Source organism: Tachyglossus aculeatus, chromosome 2 (genome assembly GCF_015852505.1).
Source record: "Tachyglossus aculeatus isolate mTacAcu1 chromosome 2, mTacAcu1.pri, whole genome shotgun sequence".
In the NCBI taxonomy this organism is placed as follows: Eukaryota; Metazoa; Chordata; class Mammalia; order Monotremata; family Tachyglossidae; genus Tachyglossus; species Tachyglossus aculeatus.
Genome location: NC_052067.1, coordinates 172521338 through 172532993, shown reverse-complemented (window position 1 = coordinate 172532993; position 11656 = coordinate 172521338).

Genomic DNA, 11656 nt, shown 5'->3' with positions numbered 1-11656 from the left:
GATGAGGTAACTGAGGCACAGAGAAGTTAAGTGACTTGTCCAAAGTCACACAGCCAATAAGTGGCAGAGCCAGGAATAAAATCCCTGCCCTCATGGTTGTTACAGTGTACTGTGTGCAGAGCACTATTCTAAGCATTTGTGAGAGTACAGGAGAGTAAGTAATTATAATAATGATGGTATTTATCACTGGTATACTAATAATAATAACGATGGTATTTATGTAATTTTGGTAAGGATGCTACCTGACCTTGGGGATCTTACAATCTGGCAGGAAGTTAAATGACTTGACCAAGGTCACTCAGCAGGATTAGACACCCAGACTTGTGCTCTTTTCCCTGGGGCATTAAAAGGTTTTTTTAAAAAATAAATAATAGTATTTGTTAAGTGCTTACTATGTGCCAAGCACTGTTCTGAGCTCTGGGGTAATAATAATAATAATAATAATAATAATAATAATAATAATAATAATAATAATAATAATAGCATTTATTAAGTGCTTACTATGTGCAAAGCACTGTTCTAAGCACTGGGGAGGTTACAAGGTGATCAGGTTGTCCCACAGGGGGCTCACAGATTTAATCCCCATTTTCCAGATGAGGTAACTGAGGCACAGAGAAGTTAAGTGACTTGCCCAAAGTCACACAGCTGACAATTGGCAGAGCTGGAATTTGAACCCATGACCTCTGACTCCAAAGCCCGGGCTCTTTCCTACTGAGCCATCAGGTTGTCCCACGTGAGGCTCACAGTCTTAACCCCCATTTTACAGATGAGCTAACTGAGGTACTGAGAAGTAAAGTGACTGCCCCAGGTCATACAGCAGACGGGTGGAGGAGCCAGAATTAGAACCCATGTCCTCTGACTCCTGAGCCCGGGCTCTTTCCACTAAGCCACACTGCTTCTCATGCTGCTAAAGAAGTAGGAGAGAGGATGTGTTGGTGAATGTGTAAGTAAGATGATAAGGACCAGTAGACAGGCGTTATGGGATGTGATCAGTGAAGCAGTGTGGCTCAGTGGAAAGAGCCCAGGCTTGGGCGTCAGAGGTTGTGGGTTCTAATCCCGGCCCTGGCACTTGTCAGTTGTGTGACTTTGGGCAAATCACTTCACTTCTCTGTTTCTCAGTGACCTCATCTGTAAAATGGGGGTGAAGACTGTGAGCCCCACGTGGGACCACCTGATTACCTTGTATCTACCCCAGAGCTTAGAAAGGTGCTTGATACCTCCTCGTCCGCCTCTCCATCCCCCCCATCTTACCTCCTTCCCTTCCCCACAGCACCTGTATATATGTATATATGTTTGTACATATTTATTACTCTATTTATTTTACTTGTACATATCTATTCTATTTGTTTTATTTTGTTAGTATGTTTGGTTTTGTTCTCCGTCTCCCCCTTTTAGACTGTGAGCCAACTGCTGGGTAGGGATTGTATCTATATGTTGCCAATTTGTACTTCCCAAGCGCTTAGTACAGTGCTCTGCACATAGTAAGCGCTCAATAAATACGATTGATGATGATGATGATGATGATACATAGAAAGCACTTAACAAATGCCGTCATGATGATTATGATGATGAGCATCTGTACTGGATAGACCCCAGGCCTGAGAGTGAGAAGGACCTGGGTTCTAATCCGCATTGTCCCACTTGTCTGCTGTTTGGACAAATCGCTTCACTTCTCTGGGCCTCAGTTACCTCATCTGGAGAATGGGAATTAAATCTTCCTCCTCCCCACTTAGACTGTGAGTCCCACGTGAGGCAGAGACTGCATCCAATCAATCAATCGTATTTATTGAGCGCTTGCTGTGTGCAGAGCACTGTACTAAGCGCTTGGGAAGTACAAGTTGGCAACATATAGAGACGGTCCCTACCCAACAGTGGGCTCACAGTCTAAAATCCAACCTGATTCTCTTGTCTCTACCCCAGTGCTTAGAACAGTGCTTGATGGATAGTAAGCACATAACAAATATCATAAAAAAGGAAACATTTTACAGAGAAGGTCCGTGAGGCCCAGATCGGTTAAGTGGTTTGTCCAAGGTCACAGAACAGATCTCCCATTTTAGACTGTGAGCCCACTGTTGGGTAGGGACTGTCTCTATATGTTGCCAATTTGTACTTCCCAAGCGCTTAGTACAGTGCTCTGCACATAGTAAGCGCTCAATAAATACCACTGATGATGATGATGATGATGATGATTAGCATTGCTAGAATTAGAACTCGGGTTTCCTGACTCTCCTGCCAATCCGTGCACTTTCCACTAGGCCACACGGACACCTGGGTTTGCTCCATGAAATTCTGGGAGAGGAGGCTTTTGTGGTAGCACAGAGCACCAAGCCATACTTCTTCTTTGCGCTTACTATATACCAGACACCATACTAAGCGCCAGTGTAGTTACAAGACAATCGGGTTCATTCATTCATTCAGTCGTATTTATTGAGAGCTTACTGGGTGCAGAGCACTGTACTAAGCGCTTGGGAAGTACAAGTCGGCAACATGTAGAGACAGTCCCTACCCAACAATGGGCTCACAGTCTAGAAGACGGGCTCACATTTGGGCACAGTGACTGTTCCACGTGGGCTCACGGTCTTAATCCCCATTTTATAGATGAGGCAACTGAGGTCCAGAGGAGAGACGGAATGTAAAGAAACACCATTATCCACCGGGCTGTGAGTCTAATCCTGGCTCTGCCACTTGCCTGCTGAGTGATCTTGGGTAACTCATTTAACTTCTGTGTGCCTCAGTTTCCTCATCTGTACAATGGGGACTAAATATGTGTTTTTCCTTAATAATAATAATAATAATAATAATAATAATGATGGCGTTTGTTAAGCGCTTACTATGTGCAGAGCACTGTTCTAAGCGCTGGGGGGGATACAAGGTGATCAAGTTGCCCCACGTGGGGCTCACAATCAATCCCCATTTTACAGATGAGGTAACTGAGGCTCAGAGAAGTTAAGTGACTTGCCCAAGGTCACACAGCTGTCATGTGGTAGGGTCGGGATTCGAACCCATGACCTCTGACTCCAAAGCCCGTGCTCCTTTCACTGAGCCACGCTGCTTCCTTCCCCCTAAGACTGTGCGCAGTGTGTGGGACAGGGACTGGGTGTGAAAAAAATTTATCTATTTCAATAAATACGATTGAATGAATGAATGAATGGAAAGCAGCATGGCATAGTGGCTAGAGCCTGGGCTTGGAATCAATCAATCAATCAATCGTATTTACTGAGCGCTTACTGTGTGCAGAGCACTGTACTAAGCGCTTGGGAAGTACAAGTTGGCAACATATAAAGACAGTCCCTCCCCAACAGTGGGCTCACAGTCTAGAAAGGGGAGACAGAGAACGAAACCAAACATACTAACAAAATAAAATAGAATAGATATGTACAAGTAAAATAAATAAATAAATAGAGTAATAAAAGCGTACAAATATATACATAAGCCACTATATATACATGGGTTCTAATCCCTGCTCTGCCAATTGTCTGTATGTGAACTTGGGCATGTCACTTCACTTCTCTGGGCCTCAGTTGCCTCATCTATAAAATGGGGATTAAGACTATGAGCCCACGTGGAACAGTCACTGTGTCCCAATGTGAGCCCATCTTCTCGACTGTGAGCCCATTGTTGGGTAGGGACCGTCTCTATATGTTGCCGACTTGTACTTCCCAAGCGCTTAGTACAGCGCTCTGCACACTGTCAGCTCTCAATAAATACGGTTGAATGAATGAATGAACCCGATTATCTTGTAACTACACCGGCGCTTAGTATGGTGTCTGGTATATAGTAAACACAAAGAAGAAGCATGGCTTAGTGGATAGAGCACAGGCCTGTGAGTCATAAGGTCAATTTTTCTAATCCTGGTTCCGCCACGTGTCTGCTCTGTGACTTTGGGCAAGTCACTTCACTTCTTTGGGCCTCAGTTACCTCATGTGTAAAATGGGGATTAAGAGTGTGAGCCCTCTGTGGGACAAGGACTGTGTCCAACCTGACTAACTTGTATCTACCCTAGTGCTTAGAACAGTGCTTGGCACATAGTAAGTGCTTAAGAAGTTGCATTATTATTATTATTATTATTATTATTATTAATCAGTCTTGCCTGAGATCATCCAGAAGATCAGGAATTGGACTGGGACTGGATATAATAATAATAATAATGATGATGGCATTTGTTAAGCGCTTACTATGTGCAAAGCACTGTTCTAAGCGCGTGGGGGATACAAGATGATCAGATTGTCCCACGTGAGGCTCACAGTCGTAATCCCCATTTTACAGATGAGGTAACTGAGGTTCAGAGAAGTTAAGTGACTTGCCCAAGGTCACACAGCAGACAAGACGGTGAGCCCCCCGTGGGACAATCTGATCATCTTGTATCTCCCCCAGTGCTTAGAACAGTGCTTTGCACATAGTAAGCGTTAATAAATGCCATCATTATTATTATTATTATTACGTGGTGGAGCCGGGATTCGAACCCATGGCCTCTGACTCCAAAGCCCGTGCTCTTTCCACTGAGCCACGCTGCTTCCCAGGTCTCTGATATTCAGTCTTATGCTCTTTCCACTAAGCTACCATGCCGCTCACAATTCTTGATTCCCGCTGTTAAACAATCTTACAATATCACTGATTCCTTCATTCATTCATTCAGCCGTATTTATTGAGCGCTTACCTTGTGTGGAGCACTGTACTAAGTGCTTTCAAAGTACAATTCAGAAACAGAGACAAGCCCTACCCGACAACGGGCTCACAGTCTATAAGGGGAGAGACAGACAACAGAACAAAACAAAACAAGTAGACAGGCAAGCGCAAGACAAGACAAGGTAAGCGCTCAATAAATGCGGTTGAATGAATGAATGAAGGAATCAGTGACATTGTAAGATTGTTCACCAGTGGGAATCAAGAACTGTGAGCAGCATGGTAGCTTAGTGGAAAAGAGCATAAGACTGAATATCAGAGAAGCAGAGAGTGCGAGCTGGGAGCCCGCTGTTAGGTAGGGACCGTCTCTATATGTTGCCAACTTGTACTTCCCAAGCGCTTAGTACAGTGCTCTGCACACAGTAAACTCTCAATAAATATGATTGAATGAATGAATGAATGAGATGGAGAAGGAGAGAAGGGAGGTGAGGTAGGAGGGGGCGAGCCGAAGGATGGCTTTAAAGGAGCTTTAGTTAGACTGTGAGCCCACTGTTGGGTAGGGACTGTCTCTATATGTTGCCAACTTGTACATCCTAAGCGCTTAGTACAGTGTTCTGCACACAGTAGGTGCTCAATAAATATCATTGATTCATTGATCTAGTTTGATAAGGAGGTGGATAGGCAACCACTGGAGATTTTTGAGAAGTGGGGATAACACGCCCAGAGTGTTTCTGTAGAAAGATAATCCGGGCAGCAGAGTGAAGTATAGACTGAAGCGGGGAGAGACGGGAGGTTGGGAATTCAGATCCTGGACTGTCTCTCTCCGGTGTTATTTTTTTCTGACCGTAACAGTTAAGCGCTTATTTCGTACTGCCTGTTCTGTACTAAGCTCTGAGGTAGATTCAAGACAATCTGGATGCACGGTTCAAAGTCCAAGAAGGAGAAAGTAGAATTAAATTTCCACTTTACAGGTGAGGTAACTGAGGCACAGAGAAGTGAAGCAACTTGCCCAAGGTCACACAACCTGACAGCGTGGCTCAGTGAGAAAAACAGGGGCTTGGGAGTCGGAGATCACGGGTTCTAATCCTGGTTCCACCACTTGTCCGCTGTGTGACTTGGGGCCTTGCCCCTCCTTCCTCTCCCCCTCGTTCCCCTCTTCATCCCCCCGTCTTGCCTCCTTCCCTTCCCCACAGCACCTGTATATATGTTTGTACATATTTATTACTCTATTTATTTATTTTACTTGTACATATCTATTCTATTTATTTTATTTTGTTAATATGTTTGGTTTTGTTCTCCGTCTCCCCCTTCTAGACTGTGAGCCCGCTGTTGGGTAGGGACTGTCTCTATATGTTGCCAACTTTTACTTCCCAAGCACTTAATACAGTGCTCTGCACACAGTAAGTGTTCAATAAATAGGCTTGATTGATTGATTGATTGATTCTCTGTGCCTCAGTTACTTCATCTGTAAAATGGGGGTTAAAAGTGTGAGCTTCACGTGGGACAACCTGAGTACCTTGTACCCCTCCAGCACTTAGAACAGTGCTTTGGTTCATAGTAAGCACTTAGCAAATGCCATCGTTATTAAATGGGGAAGTGGGGATCAAACCCTGGTCCCTTGTGACACAAAGACCTATCACTTTCTATTGGGCCACACTTTCTTTTATGGTATTTGTTAAGCATTTACTATGTGCCAGAGACTGTAAAACTCCAGGGTAGATACAAGCTCATCAGGCTAGACACAGTCACTTGTCCTACATGGGGTTCTCAGTCTTAAACCTCATTTTACATATGTGATAACTGAGGCACAGAATAATAATAATAATAATAATAATGGTATTTGTTAAGTGCTTACTATGTGCAAAGCACTGTTCTAAGTGCTCGGGAGGTTACAAGGTGATCAGGTTGTCCCAGGGGGGCTCACAGTTTTAATCCCCATTTTACAGATGAGGTAACTGAGGCCCAGAGAAGTTAAGTGATTTGCCCAAAGTCACACAGCTGACAGTTGGCAGAGCCGGGATTTGAACCCATGACCTCTGACTCCAAAGCCCATGCTCTTTCCACTGAGCCACGTAGTGAAGAGACTGGCCCAAGGTCACACAGCAGACAAGTGGTGGATTTGTATATATGTATATATGTTTGTACATATTTATTACTCTATTTTACTTGTACATATCTATTCTATTTATTTTATTTTGTTAGTATGTTTGGTTTTGTTCTCTGTCTCCCCCTTTTAGACTGTGAGCCCACTGTTGGGTAGGGACTGTCTCTATATGTTGCCAATTTGTACTTCCCAAGCGCTTAGAACAGTGCTCTGCACACAGTAAGCGCTCAATGAATACGATTGATGATGATTGATGATGATCTGGGATACAGGCTTATCAGGTGGGACACAGTTTCTGCCCCACATGGGGCTCACAGTCCTAATCCTCTTAATACAGTGCTCTGCACATAGTGAGCACTCAATAAATACAATACACTGACTGACAGTCTCAAGTGCTTAGTAGAGTCCATCACATTCATTAGGCACTCTGTAAATATCATGGATACTACGACCACATAATACTGATGGAAGGAAGGTGGAAGAGAAAATCAAAACTTCTCTTCTTTGACAACCAATTGGACAGCTGAGTTACATTCATTCACGTGTGCGGCACATGAGCAGCGTGGCTCAGTCGCAAGATCCTGGGCTTTGGAGTCAGAGGTCATGGGTTCAAATCCCAGCTCCACCAATTGTCAGCTGTGTGACTTTGGGCAAGTCACTTCACTTCTCTGGGCCTCAGTTACCTCATCTGTAAAATAAGGGTTAAGACTGTGACCCCCCGTGGGACAACCTGATCACCTTGTAACCTCCCCAGGGCTTAGAACGGTGCTTTACACATAGTAAGCACTTAATAAATGTCATCATCATTATTATTATTATTTATTGAGGCTTACTGTGTGCAGAGCACTGTACTAAACGTTTGTACAGAAAAGTTTGAATGCCCAGGAATGGCAAGTCGTTAGACTGTGATTTAATCAAGCTCAACATCTTTCCACTATTAAGCCCAGGATGGGGCTGATAAATATATCTATTTAGAGATTCGGGAAAATGAGAAGAAACTGAAAGGAGGCAGAGCTTCAGCGTCCGTGGGTCGCAGAACAATATCATCAGCTGGAGGGAATTTCACTCTCTCTTTAGGAAAACCCTTCCTTCTTTTCCATCGTATCTTTCAAACCAGCCTGAAACTGATGAGACCAAACCTAATAAATCAGCTTCCAAAATGATTTGACTGTAAAGAGGACGCCTCACGTTCGGAAGTAAAATTGCTCTCCGGCGCACAGTCCTTTAAAAGCCGTAGGCAGAATTAATCCGAAGATTGACTTTTATGTGCAATTCGTTTGCCACAAAGTGGGCCTTTCAGCCCCTATCTTTCTCTCCCTCTCCTAAAATCGCATTTTTTCCCAGTTCTTTGTTCACAGAAAACCCGAAAACATGTGAGGAGGGAGATTTGTGAATGCCATCATCCTTCTCTGAAGTTCAGAGCACTTAGAGCTACTAAGACCACATTGAATTCTCCCGCTAAGCGATGAGCAAGGAGAAAAAGTTATTTATAGCTGACCTTTGTCTCGGAAGATGCATTTACTGACGGGGCGCTTTATCCCTGTGTGGAGCAGAGTTCGGATAAAAAATAAAAAACAAGCACTGATCCCGAGCCCATTGTGTACACTTAACAACTGTACTTGTTTGTGGTTTTTGGAATTCCCGGTGGGAAGCATAGGAAGAGCGAGAGCAGAAGTAACCTCCTTGTGGGGAGGGAATTTGTCTCTTGGATTAGACTTTCCCAAGCGCTTAGTACAGTGCTCTGCACACCAAAAGTGCTCAGTAAATACAACTGATTGATGGATCGATAAGGACACAAAGTAGTATTAAGCACGTACCAACTCTGTTGTATTAGACGCTCCCAAGTGCTAAGTACAGAACAGTGCTTGGCATATAGTAAGTGCTTAACAAATACCTATTATTATTACAAAGTAGTATTAAGCATCTACCAACTCTGTTGTATTAGACGCTCCCAAGTGCTAAGTACAGAACAGTGCTTGGCATATAGTAAGTGCTTAACAAATGCCTATTATTATTACAAAGTAGTATTAAGCATCTACCAACTCTGTTGTATTAGACGCTCCCAAGTGCTAAGTACAGAACAGTGCTTGGCACATAGTAAGTGCTTAACAAATACCTATTATTATTACAAAGTAGTATTAAGCCTCTACCAACTCTGTTGTATTAGACGCTCCCAAGTGCTAAGTACAACACAGTTCTTGGCACATAGTAAGTGCTTAACAAATACCTATTATTATTATTATTACTATATTGTAAGTGTGTAATAAATTCCATTTTCTAATTGATTGATTGCTAAGTAGATGTCAAATAATAGCTCACTGTCAGCCCACTGAGAACATGAAACCTGTCTACCATGTATTTTGTACTCTCCCAAGTGCTTAGTACAGTGGTTTTGTCTAAGTGAATGCTCAGATATCATCACTTCATCATCATCAATCGTATTTATTGAGCGCTTACTGTGTGCAGGGCACTGTACTAAGCGCTTGGGAAGTACAAGTTGGCAACATATAGAGACAGTCCCTACCCAACAGTGGGCTCACAGTCTAAAAAGGGGAGACAGAGAACAATACCAAACATACTAACAAAATAAAATAAATAGAATAGATATGTACAAGTAAAATAAAATGCATCACTTCATCAACATCAATCATATTTATTGAGCATTGATTTATTGATTTATTTATCATCACTTGATTGATGCATTGATTGCAGTAGAGAGTCATTCATTCAATCGTATTTATTGAGTGCTTACTGTGTGCAGAGCACTGTACTAAGTGCTTGGAAAGTACAATTCAGCAACAGAGACAATCCCTGCCCACAGCAGGCTCACAGTCTAAAATAATAATAGTAATTATGGTATATGTTAAGCGCTTACTATGTGCCAAGTACTGTCCTAAGCGCTGGGGTGGATACATGTAATCAAGTCATCCCACGTGGGGCTCACAGCATTAATCCCCATTTTCCAGATGAGGCAACTGAGGCGCAGAGAAGTGAAGTTACTTGCCCAAGGTCACACAGCAGATGTGGCAGAATTAGAACCCACATCCTCTGAATCCCAAGTCCGTGCCCTTGGGGCTAGGCCACACCGCTTCACCAATTGTCAGCTGTGTGATTTTGAGCAAGTCACTTAACTTCTCTGGGCCTCAGTTACCTCATCTGCAAAACGGGAATTAAGACTGTGAGCCCCACGTGGGACAACCTGATCATCTCGTAACCTCCCCAGCGCTTAGAACAGTGCTTTGAACATAATAAGCGCTTAATAAATGCCATTATTATTATTATTATTATTATTATTATTATTATTATTATTATTATTTGTTAAGTGCTTAGTAGGTCCCAGGCACTGTACTAAGCACCGGGGTGTATGCAAGCAAATCAGTTTAGACACAGTCCTATCCTACATGGGGCTCACAGTCTTCATTCCCATTTTACAGATGAGATGACTGAGACCCAGAGAAGTGAAGTGACTTGCCCAAGGTCACACAGAAGACAAGTGGCGGGGTCGGGATTAGAACCCATGACCTTCTGACTCCCGGGCTCGTACGCTGTCCAATATGCTAGTAGTAGTAGTAATCAATCAATCAATCAATCAATCAGTGGTATATTCTGAGTGCTTACTATGTGCAGAGCACTGTACTAAGCACTTGGGAGGGTAAAATGCAGGGTAAAATTATGTTGCCAATTTGTACTTCCCAAGCGCTTAGTACAGTGCTCTGCACATAGTAAGCGCTCAATAAATATGATTGATGATGATAAAATACAACAAAATTAGCAGACATGCTCCCTGTCCGTAACAGCTTACAGTCCAGAGGAAGACACAGACATTAATATGCATATAGAAGTAATTTAGAATATATAATTTAAAGATAGGGACATAATAGTTGTGAATTTGGGGGTGGGATGAATAGCAAATGTCCGAACATCGTGGATCTAATTGCATAGATGACACCGAAGGGAGAGTAAAAGCCAGGAAAAAGAGGGCTTAATTGAGGAAATAAATTAATTCATTCATTCAATTGTATTTACTGAGCACTTACTGTGTGCAGAGCCCTGTATTAAGCGCTTGGAAACTACAACTCAGCAATTAAGAGAGACAATCCCTGCCCACACAGGGCTTACAGTCTAGAAGGGGGAAGATGGACATAAAACAAGTGAACAGGCATCGACATAAATAAATAAAATTATAGCTACATACACATCAAAACTGAGCCCCTTCCTCCCAGACTGAGCCCCTTCCTTCCTCTCCCCCTCGTCCCCCTCTCCATCCCCCCTTCTTACCTCCTTCCCTTCCCCACTGCACCTGTATATATGTATATATGTTTGTACATATTTGTTACTCTATTTATTTATTTACTTATTTATTTTACTTGTACATGTCTATTCTACTTATTTTATTTTGCTAGTATGTTTGGTTTTGTTCTCTGTCTCCCCCTTTTAGACTGTGAGCCCACTGTTGGGTAGGGACTGTCTCTATATGTTGCCAACTTGGACTTCCCAAGCGCTTAGTACCGTGCTCTGCACACAGTAGGCGCTCAATAAATATGATTGATGATGATCAAAACATCAATCACAAAATAGAGAAATAACCTGTCTCTTTCCTTAAAAACTCATAACTCTCATAGGAGAGTAATTGCAATAGTGAAGGGCTCTAAGGCTCTCAGTCAGTTTGCTCCCTCTTACCTTACCTGTGTCCAGGGACCGTGTCCAATCCAATTTGCTGGTATCCGCCCTGGCGCTTAGTACAGTGCCTGGCACCTAGAAAGCACTTAACATGTAATAATAATAATAATGATGATGATGGCATTTATTAAGCGCTTACTATGTGCAAAGCACTGTTCTAAGTGCTGGGGAGGTTACAAGGTGATCAGGTTGTCCCACGGGGGGGCTCACAGTTTTAATCCCCCTTTTACAGATGGGGCCACTGAGGCC